The 16183-nt window shown below is 46.6% G+C and overlaps 1 pseudogene; it reads left to right on the forward strand.

Annotated features, from left to right (window-relative positions):
- The first annotated feature begins 6093 nt into the window (after positions 1 to 6093).
- LOC126459373 (5S ribosomal RNA) lies at positions 6094 to 6211 on the forward strand (annotated as a pseudogene).
- The last annotated feature ends 9972 nt before the right edge of the window (positions 6212 to 16183 follow it).

A 16183-nucleotide genomic window follows, 5' to 3' on the forward strand; every position in this document is an offset into this window, starting at 1 on the left:
TCGGTATCAGCTCCGGTCCAGCCGCAATATGTGGACGGGGATAATTGGTGATCGCCTCTTGAATGAGGAGCTCAAACGCTAGTGCCACACAACATTCCCACTTGCCTGGTGTGTCCTCATGCGTCCTTTCAGTTACTGAAACCTTATATCTCCAACTTAAAGTGGATATACTTCTCTCGAAACTCTGTAAGAGTTACTAAGAAGCGATATGAAAAGGAAGGACTGCTAAAATGGCTAACGGAAGACGTAGATTGGAAGAGTTCCCGGAAACTGGAACGCATCTGTCAAGGAAACCGCGTACAGGCCGCTAGTGCGATAAATTCTAGAGTAGTGTTCCAGTGTTTGGAGTTGATATCAGACAGGAATGACAAGAGACATCTAACAAGAGGCACGCTGCTATCATCGTACCGGACTGGTACAGGCCACACGAAAGTGGAACAGAAATACTCGGGGAACTTAAATGGGTTCAAATGGCTCTGAGCACTATGGGACTCAACATCTGTGGTCATAAGTCCCCTATAACTTAGAACTACTTAAACCTAACTAACCTAAGGACATCACACACATCCATGCCCGAGGCAGGATTCGAACCTGCGACCGTAGCAGTCGCGCGGTTCCTGACTGAGCGCCTAGAACCGCTAGACCACCGCGGCCGGCACTTAAATGGGGAACCCTTGGAGGAAAGACGACTTAGCTCTAGCGAAGCCCTGTCCGGGGAATTTAGAGAACCTCTATTCGAAAAAGACTGCGCATCTGTTACGGTGTCACACCTTACATAGAAATCATCAAAATAAGATACGAGAGGTTAAGGAGCGCACAGAGATACATATCACTTGTCCCTCGCTCACTATAAGAAAGGAGTAGCAAAGAGAACCGCTATTATTGGTTCGAGGTACCTTCCACCATTCACTGTACAGTGGCTTCCGGTGTATGTATGTATGTACAATGCCAAAACTTGTTTCTGCTTTCATCCAACTCCAGTTGGCCTAATGTATTTATAGCATCGTCAGTTCAACGTTTTGGTCGATTCCATCTGTAAAGATAGATCTGCCTTCTATTCTGTAGCTCCTTCTTTCCGCATTTATACTCATGGCACACATCTTTTTTTAATCTTCACTGCGCATCAGTGAAATTAAAAATGTGCGTATGCTATGCACATAAACGCGAAAAAAGGAGCTGCAAGTTACATAAGAGCGGTGGAAGATGAATCTCGTGTTGGACAAATGTCAGACAGACGTTAAAGTAACCTCTGGCGTGCCACAGGGGAGTGTTATGGGACCATTGCTTTTCACAATATATATAAATGACCTAGTAGATAGTGTCGGAAGTTCCATGCGGCCTTTCGCGGATGATGCTGTAGTATACAGAGAAGTTGCAGCATTAGAAAATTGTAGCGAAATGCAGGAAGATCTGCAGCGGATAGGCACTTGGTGCAGGGAGTGGCAACTGACCCTTAACATAGACAAATGTAATGTATTGCGAATACATAGAAAGAAGGATCCTTTATTGTATGATTATATGATAGCGGAACAAACACTGGCAGCAGTTACTTCTGTAAAATATCTGGGAGTATGCGTGCGGAACGATTTGAAGTGGAATGATCATATAAAATTAATTGTTGGTAAGGAGGGTACCAGGTTGAGATTCATTGGGAGAGTCCTTAGAAAATGTAGTCCATCAACAAAGGAGGTGGCTTACAAAACACTCTATACTTGAGTATTGCTCATCAGTGTGGGATCCGTACCAGATCGGGTTGACGGAGGAGATATAGAAGATCCAAAGAAGAGCGGCGCGTTTCGTCACAGGGTTATTTGGTAACCGTGATAGCATTACGGAGATGTTTAACAAACTCAAGTGGCAGACTCTGCAAGAGAGGCGCTCTGCATCGCGGTGTAGATTGCTCGCCAGGTTTCGAGAGGGTGCGTTTCTGGATGAGGTATCGAATATATTGCTTCCCCCTACTTATACCTCCCGAGGAGATCACGAATGTAAAATTAGAGAGATTAGAGTGCGCACGGAGGCTTTCAGACAGTCGTTCTTCTCGCGAACCATACGCGACTGGAACAGGAAAGGGAGGTAATGACAGTGGCACGTAAAGTGCCCTCCACCACACACCGTTGGGTGGCTTGCGGAGTATAAATGTAGATGTAGATGTAGACCGTTGGCCGAAAATCCTGAGACGACCGCCAACGGGCAGAATGCCATTTCCGAGTGAGTTCATTGCTGGAGCTCATGACAGAGCATAATTACACATTCGCACCCTCAGCGCATATCTGACGAGATATCTTTGTTGTTGCCCTAAACAGGTCGAAATTTCAAGAAGCTACTTGTTCGTACCCACAATGTAGAAAGCAAAGTTAAAAGATAAATGCATAGTTTGCTTCAGAAGCATAAAAAAAACTTTCTAAGTCTCTTGTAGGTCCATATGCGTGCATGTATCTGCTGTTTAAGCTTCAATTTCTCGTCACGAGATCGGAATGAAATAGCCTTGATGGCTATGGCCAGCAGTCTGTCCTGCTATGCAGACTGTAGTTATCAACACTGAAGCGCCAAATAAACTGGAATAGGCATGCGTATTCAAATTCAGAGATATGTAAACAGGCAGAATACGGCGCTGCGGTCGGCAACGCCTAAATAAGACAACAAGGGTATGGCGCAGTTCTTAGATCGGTTGCTGCTGCTACAATGGCAGGTTATCAAGATTTTAGTGAGTTTGAACGTGGTGCTATAGTCGGCGCACGAGCCATGGCACACAGCATCTCCGAAGTAGCGATGAAGTGGGGATTTTCCCATACGACCATTTCACGAATGTACCGTGAGTGTCAGGAATCCGGTAAAATATCAAATCTCCGACATCGCTGCGGCCGGAAAAACATCCAGCAAGCATGGCCACTGAAGAGAATCGTTCAGTATGACAGATTTACATCCCTTCTGCACCTGTAGCCTGCAGATTTCAATCCTAGTCCAGCAACAAGTGTCAGCGTGGATCCATTCTACGAAATGTCATCGCTATGGGCTTTTGGAGCCGAGACTCAGTCGTGTACCCTTTATCACTGTACGACACAAGGCCTCGCGTGAGCCCGTCAACACCAACGTTGGACTGTTGATGATTGGAAACATTTTGCCTGGTCGGACGAGTCTCGTTTCAAATTCTATCGAGCTGATGATCGTGTACAGGTATGGGAGACAACCTCATGAGTCCATGGACCCTGCATATTAGCAGGGGGCTGATCAAGCTGGTGGAGGCTTTAATGGTGCGGGGCGTGCGCAGTTTGAGTGATATGGGACCCCTGATACATCTACGTTCGACTCTGACAGGTGACACTTACGTAAGCACCCTATCTTCTCACCTGCATCCATTCATATCTTGCAGCTCTCGAAGAATGAAATTACAATGAAACCCAGACCTTTAGCTGCTGACAGGTGTTAATAAATATGAACGGGGACAGTTAAAAATGTGTGCCCCCACCGGAACTCGAACCCGGGATCTCCTGCTTACATGGCAGACGCTCTATCCGTCTGAACCGACGAGGACACAGAGGATAGTGCGATTGCAGGGACTGATCTCTGCCACGCTCCCCGTGAGACCCACATTTCCAACTTACTGTCGACACACTACATTTGTAGTGCCCCTGCCCACTGTACTCATTACTCATGACAGTCAATCTACCGATTCCCGTAAGAGTTCGGGCAATGTGAATGCATCCGCACTGAAGAAGATCAGAGATAAGTCCCTGCACACTATCCTCTGTGTTCTCAATGGCTCAGACGGTTAGAGCGTCTGCCATGTAATCAGGAGATCCCAAGTTCGAGTCCCAGTAGGGGCACACATTTTCAACTGTCCCCGTCGATAGTTATCAACACCTGTTAGCTGCTAAAGGTCTGGATTTCATTGTAATTTCATGCATCCATTCATGTCCCTTGTACATTCCAACGGACTTGGGAAATTCCATAAGGATAATGCGACACCTCACACGTCCAGAATTGCTACAGAGTGGCTCCAGGGACACTCTTCTGAGTTTACATACTTTCGCTGGTCACCAAAATCCCATGAACATTATTGAGCAGGGATGCCTCGCGAAGTACTATTCAAAAGAGATCTCCACCCCCTCGCACTCTTACGGATTTATGGCAGCCCTGCGGGATTCATGGTCTCAGTTACCTCCAGCACTACATCAGACATTAGTCGAATCCATGCCACGTCGTGTTGCGGCACTTCTGCGCGCTCGCGGGCCGGCCGGTGTGGCCGAGCGGTTCTAGGCGCTTCAGTCTGGAACCGCGCGACCGCTACGGTCGCAATTCGGAATCCTGCCTCGGGCATGGATGTGTGTGATGTCCTTAGGTTGGTTAGGTTCAAGTAGTTCTAAGTTCTAGGGGACTGATGACCTCAGAAATTAAGTCCCATAGTGCTCAGAGCCATTTGAACCATTTAGCGCGCTCGCGGGGGCCCTACATGATATTAGACAGGTGTACCCAGTTTCTTTGGCTCTTCAGAGTATGATTACTGTCAGATGAAATGAAATTAAATAATTAATTTAGTCTGCGTAAAGTATTTCTAGTTTGCAAGTGATTAAATTAGGCAGTTTTAGTTGCACAACAGATTACTACACTGTTCTGCAAAACTTAAGGACAGGATGAATAGAGTAATATAGCATATTAAAAACTCGGTGGAAATGGCTGAAAGAGCTGAAACATGTTGCCAGAGGTCCGCCAGTCGTGCACAGAAAGCTGGACGTCACAAGGCGTGAGGTCAGAGTGACTATAGCGCCAAATGGGGCTGGAACCGCAAGCCGTGGCAGTTGAAGGAACGGGAAAAAGAGCGTTTGTGTCAGTGAGAGAGCAGTTATAGCGCACTGTGCTGGTGTTTTTCTTAACTGTAAGCTGGCCCGGAGTCCGTTTCGGTAGCTGAGTGTCAGAGCGTCTGACTCCCATGCAGCGGGTTCGATTCCCGGCCGGTTCTGAGATTTCCTCCGCTCGGGGACTGGGTGTTGCGTGGTCCTCATCATCATTTCATCGTTATCAACACGCAAGTCGCCCATCGTGGCATCGACTAAAAATACTTCCAACTCGGCGGCGGCGGCCTGACCCGGACAGAACATTTGGATGACTTCACAGGAGGAGGAATCATCGGTAAAGTGGAAGAAGGACATAGCGTAACGAGCACCACCCATGAGTTTGGTACTACTCCGAACCACAGGCACTGTTTCCCAATAGAGAGGAGGTGACTGACAACGGTCACCTATAGCAGCACATGACGGCTACATTATGCAACAGGCAAGAAGGGACTGAAATCAAACAGTGGGTGGAACTGCAAGCACACTTAACAGGACTGCTGGGCAGGAAATCTCACTCTGCAGAGCGGCACGGCGACTGCTTGTGTTCCGTTGAGACATGCCCTTTGGCGGCACCGTTTGCGACGGCGCCAAGAGCATAGGGACTGGAGCAACTAAGAGTGGGGTCGCGCGCTCATCTCAGGTGAGATCAGAGTGAGTCTGAGTAGTGCTTCTGGAAGTACCCTCATATGGCGAGACGTGGGAACACGTAATGCTTCCAGGAACATGATCGTTTTCGTGGTCAAGGTGTGACGATGCGGTGAACATATTGTTGCATTGGCGTACTGACCTCCAAACCTCTGAACACGGTACACTCATTGGTTAACGTTCTTGTGACACTGTAGTCCTTCCTCATGCGCGCCTTGCATTCGGCTGCGACTTCATTTTTATGGATGACAATGCGCTTCGGAGTCGAACAGAGCAGATAGAGGATCTCTTGGAACGAGAGGATATTCTGCAAACGGACTGGCCTGCTCGTTCCCCCGACTTATATCCCATCGAGCGCGTGTGGGCTGGTTTGAAGAGATGTATTGCAGCACGTCCCCAAGTACCAACGACCATCCAGCAGTTGGCAACTGCAGTGGTGGAGGAATGGGACGCCCTACCACTACAACTTCTTACCAACCCGTGGTCAGCACGGGAGAACGTTGCATTGCCGTCGGTGGTGAACAGGCACCCTATTAAGAACCATGGCCTGCCTTTGTAATGTCCCAGGGACCAACATAAATCGCAGTGATTCCGGTGTAATTACTGTCTTTGAGCCAACGGCCTTGCCGCAGTGGTAACACCGGTTCCCATCAGATCACTGAAGTTAAGCGCTGTCGGGCTGGGCTAGCAATTCGATGGGTGACCATCTGGTCCGCCGAGTGCTGTTGGCAAATGAGGTGCACAGCCCTTGTGAGGCAAACTGAGGAGCTACTTGATTGAGAAGTTGCGGCTCCAGTGTCGCAAACTGACATACGGCCGGGAGAGCGGTGTGCTGACCACATGCCCCCCATATTCGCATCCAGTGACGCCTGTAGGTTGAGGATGACACGTCGGCCGGTCGGTACAGTTGGGCCTCCTGACAGCTGTTGGACGGAGGGAGTTTTTTTTACTGTCTTTGAGAAAAGTGTCTTTTCCATTAGTCTCGTCGCATATTTCTTTCCGTTATCGTTTTTACTGTACTGTAGCAGTTCTTTGCATGTATGGTCCATGTTTTATCGAGCTACGTTACTTAGCAGACACATCATGCGAAAGCTACTTTCGTCCTTGAATTCTGAACACCACTGCATACATAGAGAAAACTGCTTTTGTGAAAAATATTGATGAAACGACGTAAAAATTACTATCTTCTTTATGTCAATAGCAAATAATGAGATAACTAATAAAGATATTTTGGCGTGCTGGGTGGATGCTGGTATTGTTTAGACCGTACTCTGTAACTCGAGCTTCCACTGTTGCAGACAGCCTTCAGCCAGTGTTGACTACAGGCCGCGGCGACTGACTGCGCCCACGCCGTAACTCAGAGCGCGCCTAATTCCAGGACGGGGAGCCGTAGCCGCGCCCTGCACTGTGTGTCGTGTTCGGCGCGTCGTCTGCAAGAGCCGCGGAGCTGACTCAGCCGCCCACGGAGTGCGGCACAACTCAAATGCCGGCACCTCCCAGTGTGGCCGCCAAGGGAAGCTGCCTGCCTCCCAGCAACTGCCAACTGCCTAGCCACACCGAGAACAAAAGCAACAATTGTTCAACGGCTTCCCACCCAGTTACACAATTGCGGGGTTTCCTTGTGAAATAAGCACCCACAGTTGTCATTTCACTGAACTGCACTGACGGACGTGAAACTGCGACACAAGGATCGACAGGAAACGACGAAATTTTACTTGCTCTGCGTTTATAGTGTAGTAGAAACGATATATGACCAAATTTGTATGTGATTTTGGTGTGTACATTTAGTAAAAACAACTGCCATCTCTGGCACCAACAGTGAGTGAGGCTAATCTGGCTAGGCATCTAGTCGAACTGAGCTTGCCCGGCAATCGTCTTTCCATTCTGTTTCATATCTCTGCCACAGTTAACCAGTGGCAGTGGCTGGTGAATGGTACGGAAGACTGGAAAGCGAGATACAACACGGAATAAATTGCGGTTGGAACAACTGGAGGAAAATGAGTGGAGTGTTTTGTGACAAGGAGGTGAGCGCTGGGTTGAAAGGGAAAGTGTACAAGTCGGTGGTAAGGCCTGCTATGATATACGGGGCAGAGACATGGTCAATCACAGTAGCCGAGGAAAGGAAGATGGAAGTGGCGGAAATGAGGATGCTGAGGTGGATGTGTGGGGTGACAAGGAAGGGCAGGATTAGAAATGAATTTGTTAGAGGAGCTGTGAAAGTGGGACCCATGGGGAAAAAGATACAAGAGAGCAGACTAAGGTGGTACGGACACTTACAGAGAAAAGGGGAAGAGTATGTCGGAAACAGAGTTGAAGATATAAAGATTGAAGGAGCGAGAAGGAGAGGAAGACCTAAGATGAGGTGGAAGGATAAGATATCCGGGGACCTAAGGGAGAAAGGATGGAAGAAGGAAGAGGCAATGGATAGAATACTATGGAGGAGAAGGATCCAGAAGAGCAACGCCGACCCTACGTGACGTGGGACAAGGCGACGATAAAGAAGAAGAAGAAGAAGAAGAAGAAGAAGTGGCTGGTGAATGGTGGCATTCCACCCTCTCGACATCGCATGATCAGGCGTTTTCACTGGGTGAGAGAGCTGGAGAAAGACCTGATTATGGCAAAACTCCATCCCCCTCTCATAGCAAGATATATCAGGATAGTGCGAACAAATCTGTCGTCTTGTGTTGGCTTGTTGAAAGATATGGAGACCTCAAAGATAGTTGATGGCCTTAATACGTCAGTAACACCTGCTATGCAAACTACTGGCGATGCGAACCATAGGTGACAGGGTTCAAATGGTTCAAATGGCTCTGAGCACTATGGGACTTAACTTCTGAGGTCATCACTCCCCTAGAACTTAGAACTACTTAAACCTAACTAACCTAAGAACATCACACACATCCATGCCCGAGGCAGGATTCGTACCTGCGACCGATGCGGTCGCGCGGTTCCAGACTGTAGCGCCTAGAACCGCTCGGCCACACCGGCCGGCTTAGGTGACAGGGTTGTGAATCCAGTGGCACCCGCTACTATGACAAGCACCAGGGCCAATTGAGGGTGACAAATGCAACAAGGCAACGTTCGTCCTCTTCGGACCTTCCAGACGTGGATACGTCCATGCTGATTCAGTACAAAGACTCGTCTAAAAGACGACGTGGTACGCCTGCTGTGTCCAGTGTATCGCTGAGGCACACCACTGTCGTCACGACTCGACTGTCATTTTAGGGCAGGTCGCCGTGTTGACAGTCCGGGGCACTAGAGATGTCATGGAAATGCCCCTGTTGATAATTGTTTTCTTTCAAACCTGATTTGGCTGTACGATCACGCACGACTGAGTGAGGAAAATGTCTCTCTTCTCGGGCGTTAGTCGTATGGAGCTGCTGATATACTACAGTGTGTTGAATGTGGGTCCGTCGGACCCGTAGACTCCATATTGACATGACATTCGTCGGACCCCAACTACAGTGAGCAGCAATATCGTGAAACTATAAACCACAGTCTCGATAGTTTACGACCCTACTACTGTCAAATTCTGAAATCCGCTAGTAGGCGTTTCCCGTTCTTACGCGAAGTGTAACACGATATTTCCACAACCAGCCAACATTCAATGCGATCACTGAATGAGAAACCTGCTGCATGCTCTTTCCTTCTATACAGAATGTACATGACGTTACTCCTACCTCCTGTGTGCGGTTGGACTGACATACTAATCATTTGCATATCCAAGCTTTCCAATTAGACATCTGTTGCATTCCGCCTTCGTGGCGTTGTAATTTTAATGACCGGCGATGTATATGGAAATTGGTTCACGTCTTTAGACCTAATGTCACTGCCTTACATGAATCTTGCGTGTTGGCAACATGCGCTCTGATGCTGTGCAGTGTCAGTACTATTTCGCTGTGACATGTTAGGTGTTCTTGGCTGCATGTATTTTGTTAGCACTATACTATGTGGCACTGAAAACGATTTAAGCAATTAATAAGCGAATTTGTATTGTGCATGTCCTTTTTGTTTCAACGAGTATCACTTAACACAATGTCCTCACTCATATTCGACTTAACGTTAGAATACCAACTCTTTTAATGTTTGCGCAATCAAGAGACTAGGGAAAATTCGAACATACGATCGCATGTAATTCAGTACATTTACCAATACGTTCTATTTGTATTTGCTTAATGAAGGTGTTAATTATCGAAAGGGGTGATATCATCACTAATGTTTCTCCAAACGACATATGCTGTGGATCATGGAACATAAGATAGCTGTAACCATCTGAACAACGGCACAGGTACCTGTAAGAGGACAAAGCGTAAAGGAAAATGTGTTATTATGAAATAGTAAGACATGGAATTTCATTTTATTATAATATAGTATGTGACTAAAGGAGATATAGAATTAAAGACTGCAAACAAGTCTTAATTTTTTTATTGTACAGGGAGATCTCGCACACCGATACGACACACAGGGAAACTAGCCAGTCACGAAAAAGAAAGAAAGAAAGAAAGAAAGAGAGTTCTGAAGAGATAAATGAGTTAAATATTTTCAGAAAGAGATGTGCGAGATTAACAGCAGTAAGAAATGTACACATATCTACCCTATTCTGCCTTGTGTTGAAGATTACAAACCAGGGCCAACTTACAATATGTTAAAACAGTTCTGTTCTAGTTCTGAAGAGGTAGCTCCTAATGGCTCACTTGCACCGTCGTGCACACATCCGACTTCATAATCACGTTCTTGCAACTGCGATTTAGTGTTTGGGAGTTTTACCTAAATAACTTCACGTGAGTACTGGAAAGTTTCCTCCAACAAGGCCACCGCCTCCTTCGTGCTCTGTCCTTCCCCAACTCAGCTAGTGTCACCTCCTTCTCTTCGCACAAGCTCCTAAGCATTCACCAGCAGTAGCTGCAGTTCCATATTCAGAAATTGTCAGTGTAGTTATCAAATGATATAATCAACAAGTAATTGATCACACATTCAGTCAGAACCTAGACTCTGGAAATCGAACTGCGCTCATTTATACAGGGTGTACGTAAGTAAAGTCCACGAACACTTTCAATTATTTATTGCAAATGAACTAAACATTGTACAGATGTCATACATATTGCATTTTCAAGAGAAACTTTGAAATTTTTTTTTTACAAACATTCGATATGCGAACCATGTGTGACCCGGTAGACGTCAATGAGGTAATCGAATTCTTGCCATACCTGTCCCGGCATGGCATCTTCGACTGTGGCAGTCGCTTCCCACATTCTCTCCCGGAGCTCTGCTACATCACGTGGTAGAGGTGGTACATACACCAGATCTTTAGGTGTCAACACAGAAAAAAGTCACTCGGAGTGAGATCTGGCGATCGGGGAGGCCATGTCATGAAACAGTTGTCTTCTTCTGTAGCACGGCCGATCCATCGATGCGGCAGCTCCGTGTTCAGGTATCCACGAACTTCACGATGAAAATGGGATGGAGCTGAAAGATGAACGGGGAGTCCGATTACGTCAGAGGCATCAGCGACTGCTGCAACATGTCCAAGTAGAAATATCCAGTGACAGTGCTCTCGGCGAAGAAGAATGGCCCGTACAGTTTTCGATGTGACAAGGCACAAAAAACATTTACGTTTGGGGAATCATGCTCAAATTCAATGCATTTGTATGGGTGCTTTGTACCCCAGAGTCGACAATTATGCCTGCTCACTTTCACATTAATGTGAAAAGTGGCTTCGTCATAAAAACTAAGCGATCAATAATACCATCCCCATCCTCATTCAGTTGTTGCAACTGCAACTGTTGTCGTCATTGAGCTCCTGCACTAACTCCAATTTGAATGGTTTCATAGACATCTTCTGTCGCAGGACTTTTCACACTGTCATTGGAGCCATTTCGAGTTCACGGGATGATCGACGCACCGATTTCCTTGGACTTGTTATGAATGTCTCTCGTACACGCTCCACATTCACTTCACTCACACTGGGAGTCCGCTTCTCTTTGCCGGGCACAAGCAACCCATTGTAACGAATTTGTTGTCCAGTGGGAAATGGCCTTCCTTGTCTTCTAGCCGTACTTGAACATCCGTTGAACAGCTGTGGCACACTTGTTTGTGTCGAACTCCAACACACAGAAAGCTTGCTCCGCACCTGCACTCGCCATATTTGCGACTAGCGCTGACTATCGGCAAATTACCAAACTACACTGTAGCATTGGTCTGGTCGTCCATTACGAGTTGCAGGTTGCCTGCTGACGCTGTATAGGGACAACAAAAATCTGATTTTCAGTATTTCATATATTGACAGAAGTTAAAAATTTTAAATGCTGATATATGTACTCATTAGAAGGTACAATCTAATCTTAAAGGTTTAATACTGTAAGACAGGTATTACACTTACAAACTGTGTACTCGTCTTGTGGTAGCGTAACTCACGGCGCGCTAATTACACAGGCTGTATTCATCCTGTATTTGAAAACGAAAGGACTTAGCAACCTTCAACAAACTTTACACATAATTTCAAATATTTTCGAAGGTTTTTCTAGCAGACACCTCTCCTCTACACAAAATAATTAAAAGGAAGAAAGTTTATCGCTTACTACATTTTCAATGATCATGCAGCAAAACTTGAGCATCAGGCTTCATATTTTAAGCTGTTACTTCTTTACAAATAACTCCATTCGCAACACGTTTTGCAGACAATATCCACATATACCACTGATTTTCTTTTTTTTTTTTTTTTTTTGGAAATTTGTGGTAAGGTCTTATGGGACCAAACTGCTGAGGTCATAGGTCCCTAAGTTTACACACTACTTAATCTAACTTAAACTAACTTACGCTAAGGACAACACACACACACACCCATGCCCGAGGGAGGTTCGAACCTGCGACGGGGGGGAAGCCGCGCGGAACGTGACAAGGCGCCTGAGACCGCTCGGCTACCCCGCGCGGCACCACTGCTATACCTGCAAAATTATATCATTGCACGACATATAGTTCAGGAGATACGACGTCGTAACACCGAGTTGCGCGGAAAACTAGTTTTTGCTTAAAACTGAGCGCGAATTAGGCAGACTGTTCTCATCTAGTGTTTGAAAATGAGAGCACTTACCGACTTCGAACAAATATTAAAGAACCAGAGGAACTGGGTGCTACTTCAAATGCTGCGCCTCTATATAAACAGGTCTTCAGCACGTATAAAGATACCAGGAATTCTGATCAAACATTGGAGAGTATTGCATCAGGGGCAGCTCGCCGAAACAGAATGAACCTTGAGAGAACAAATAAACGGAACTGTCATGGCCTAGTAGTTCCGTACTAGCTGTAAGCCGCAAAAAGTCACTTGAATGGGAACGAACTGGTGTGCGTTTGCTGCTCGGCGACAACAGCCGTCACTTGTAATGGCTGCTTACGATCTCAGTGGTTGAGAAATTTTCGTGTCTTGAAGACTATGAACTACATGTTGCGTGACCTGATTATACGCAAGTCCGTATATGCTGACGTACGGTATACTTAATATCCGTATTCTTTTGAAAAAGTATAAAAATTCATTGAGAAATGCTGCATTTACGAACTAGTTTTTCAGTGTTAATGTGACTAAAGCATTATATGATGCGCAATGTCAATTGCCTTTCATATCCAGCCCAGCATGGACTTAACTAAAAAATCTACCCTTCCGAACTTTTTCTATTAACTCTATATGGCTTTTGGAGACCAGCAAACCAAATAATTCATGAGGGCAGATCAGACGAAAAAACGATCTTCTACTACCAGCCGCGCTACTCAATAGCCTGTCTCTTACTATACGTACCCATCATTATTCGGGTTCCGTTCATAACCTTCCTTTGTTGATAAAACATACAAAAAAGTTTTATGACGCAACGATATTCTAGTTCATACTTTTGAAAGAAACACGCTAAACAGACTTTGAAAAGCATCCCATAAATGAATTTGATACTTTATTTACACTATTGCCCGATACGCCAGAACATCTGATCAAAAGTATCTTAGAGACCTGTAACCGGTTATTAGTACGGGTTGCCTCCAAAATTCGGCTTTATAGCGCCTTGAACTCTGCCGGGGACACTTTCAGTGAGACAGATGGATGTCTGTGGAGGATTATCTGCATGGATGTGTGTGACGTCCTTAGGTCAGTTAGGTTTAAGTAGTTCTAAGTTCTAGGGGACTGATGACCTTAGAAGTTAAGTCCCATTTTGCTCAGGGCCATTTGAACCATTTTGAGGATTATCAGCCCATTCTTCCTGAAGAGCAGAAATCAGACATGGTAGTGATGTAGGATGCTGGCGCCTGGGGCGAAGTCGAAGTTTTAACTCATGCCAAAGATGTTCTATTGGCTTCAGGTCGGCCAATCCACTTCAGGGATGTTATTGTCCACAGACCATTGCTCACGGAGGCTGCTTTATGGTACGGTGCATTGAAATTAAATGATCATACGGCATTGTTAGCCGGGAGACCCCTTGCGGCCGCCGAAATTGCAAGTCCTTTTTAGCTGACGCCACTTCGGCGACTTGAGAGTCAATGATGATGTAATAATGACGAAAGACACACAACACCCAGTCATCTCGAGGCAGAGAAAGTCCCTGACGCCGTCGGGAATCGAACCCGGGACCGTGTGCGCGGGAAGCGAGAACGCTACCGCAAGACCACGAGCATTGTGCATTGTCATGCTGATACAGTCACCATCTCTGTACTGTTCCTCTACAATACGTAGTACTCAGTGCCGTAAAACGTTTTCATATCCTTCCGTATTTAGCGCTTTCTTATGTGTAGTAAGGGAACAACACACAGACACACAGACACACACACACACACACACACACACACACACACACACACACACACACACACACACAAAGGAAAAAGAAACAACCCAGTCATAATACAGCCTCCTACTTACTTTACCATTGTCACTAAACATGAGCCGGCCGGGGTGGCCGAACGGTTCTAGGCCCTACAGTCTGGAACCGCGCGACCACTATGGTCGCAGGTTCGAATCCTGCCTCGGGCATGGATGTGTGTAATGTCATTAGGTTAGTTAGGTTTACGTAGTTCTAAGTTCTAGGGGACTGATGACCTTAGAAGTTAAGTCCCATAGTGCTCAGAGCCATTTGAACCATTTGAACTAAACATGACTGAGGTACCATTCTCCAGGCATTTGCCATATTCGGATTACGATAGGGTGTTGCGTGATTTACAACTTTTAATGACTCGTTTTCAGTCATCCACTGTCAAGTGGTGTGGTTCTTTGCACCACCTCAAGCAGCGCATAGCACTGAATATAGGTGTGTGTGGCTTATGAGGATCTGCTCGACCCTTCTAATCCATTTTTTCCGGTCTCTATGTACAGTCATTGAGCTAGCTGGAATACTGGTAGCACTTTGGACCTCGCGAATGATTCCTTCCTCTGATTTCCTGGCACTTTTTATAACCACCCTTCACATGCTCGACAGTTCCTGTGCGTTGTTCAAGAGGTCTGTCTTGTCTTGGTTCGTCTCAGGTTGCTAATTCCCCAGTCGTACCACGAAGAGTCGAACTGGGAGGACTGAAATGTCCCTGATGATTAGGACATGTTGGAAGCCACCGTGCTGTCCTGACTGCCCCATTCCACTGTTACTGCTTCTCTACTGAGAACACAGTCTTCCCCGCCTCCTTTTATACGGTCGGGTCCGCCTCTAGTAACATCTGGTGGTCAAATCCACATTAAGTTGGGGTGTTTGGATACTTTCGATCAGACAATGAGTACTACACCAGCCACTAAAAAGTGTGTGGCAGTGGGTACTTCATACTAACACATACGCACGTCAAAGAAAGCTTTGCACCACCCTGGTTCCCAGAACTCATGTTGACTGTGGATATTTTATCACAGACACAGTCCCTTTGACTGTTCAGAGGTGCCACTAAACCTGCTCAAAGATGTAAACAACCATGCATGAACAGCGCCTATTAGACGGAGGGGGACCGAAAGCCTATCAGTTCTGGTCATTTCGCCGGGAAGGAGGTACACAGCTCCTGTTGTCTGTAGTTCAACCATGCCTTGACGGTCAATGCCGCGGTTCGATCGCGCCCTCATTGTTACTTTGCGCCAGGAAGGGCTCTCAACAAAGGAAGTGTCCAGGCGTTTCGGAGTGAACCAAAGCGATGTTGTTCGGACATGCAGGATATTCAGAGAGACAGGAACTGTCGATGACATGCCTCGCTCAAGCCGCCCAAGGGCTACTACTGTAGTGGATGACTGCTACCTATGGATTATGGCTCGGAACCCTGACAGCAACGCCACGATGTTGAATAAGGCTTTTCCTGCAGCCACAGGACGTCGTTTTGCGACTCAAACTGTGTGCAATAGGATGCATGATGCGCAAAATTCACTCCCTACGTTCATGGCGAGGTTCATCTTTGCAACCACGACACCATGCAACGCGGTACAGATGGGCCCAACAACATTCTGAATGGCCAGCTGAAGTGGCCGAGCGGTTCTAGGCGCTTCAGTCTGGAACCGCGCGACCGCTACGGTCGCGGGTTCGAATCCTGCCTCGGGCGTGGATGTGTGTGATGTCCTTAGGTTAGTTAGGTGTAAGTAGTTCTAAGTTCTAGGGGACTGATGACCTCAGATGTTAAGTCCCATAGTACTCAGAACCATTTGAACATTCCAAACGGACCGCTCAGGATTGACATCACGTTCTCTGCACCGATGAGTGTTGCATATG

Source organism: Schistocerca serialis, chromosome 2 (genome assembly GCF_023864345.2).
Source record: "Schistocerca serialis cubense isolate TAMUIC-IGC-003099 chromosome 2, iqSchSeri2.2, whole genome shotgun sequence".
NCBI classification, from domain to species: domain Eukaryota; kingdom Metazoa; phylum Arthropoda; class Insecta; order Orthoptera; family Acrididae; genus Schistocerca; species Schistocerca serialis.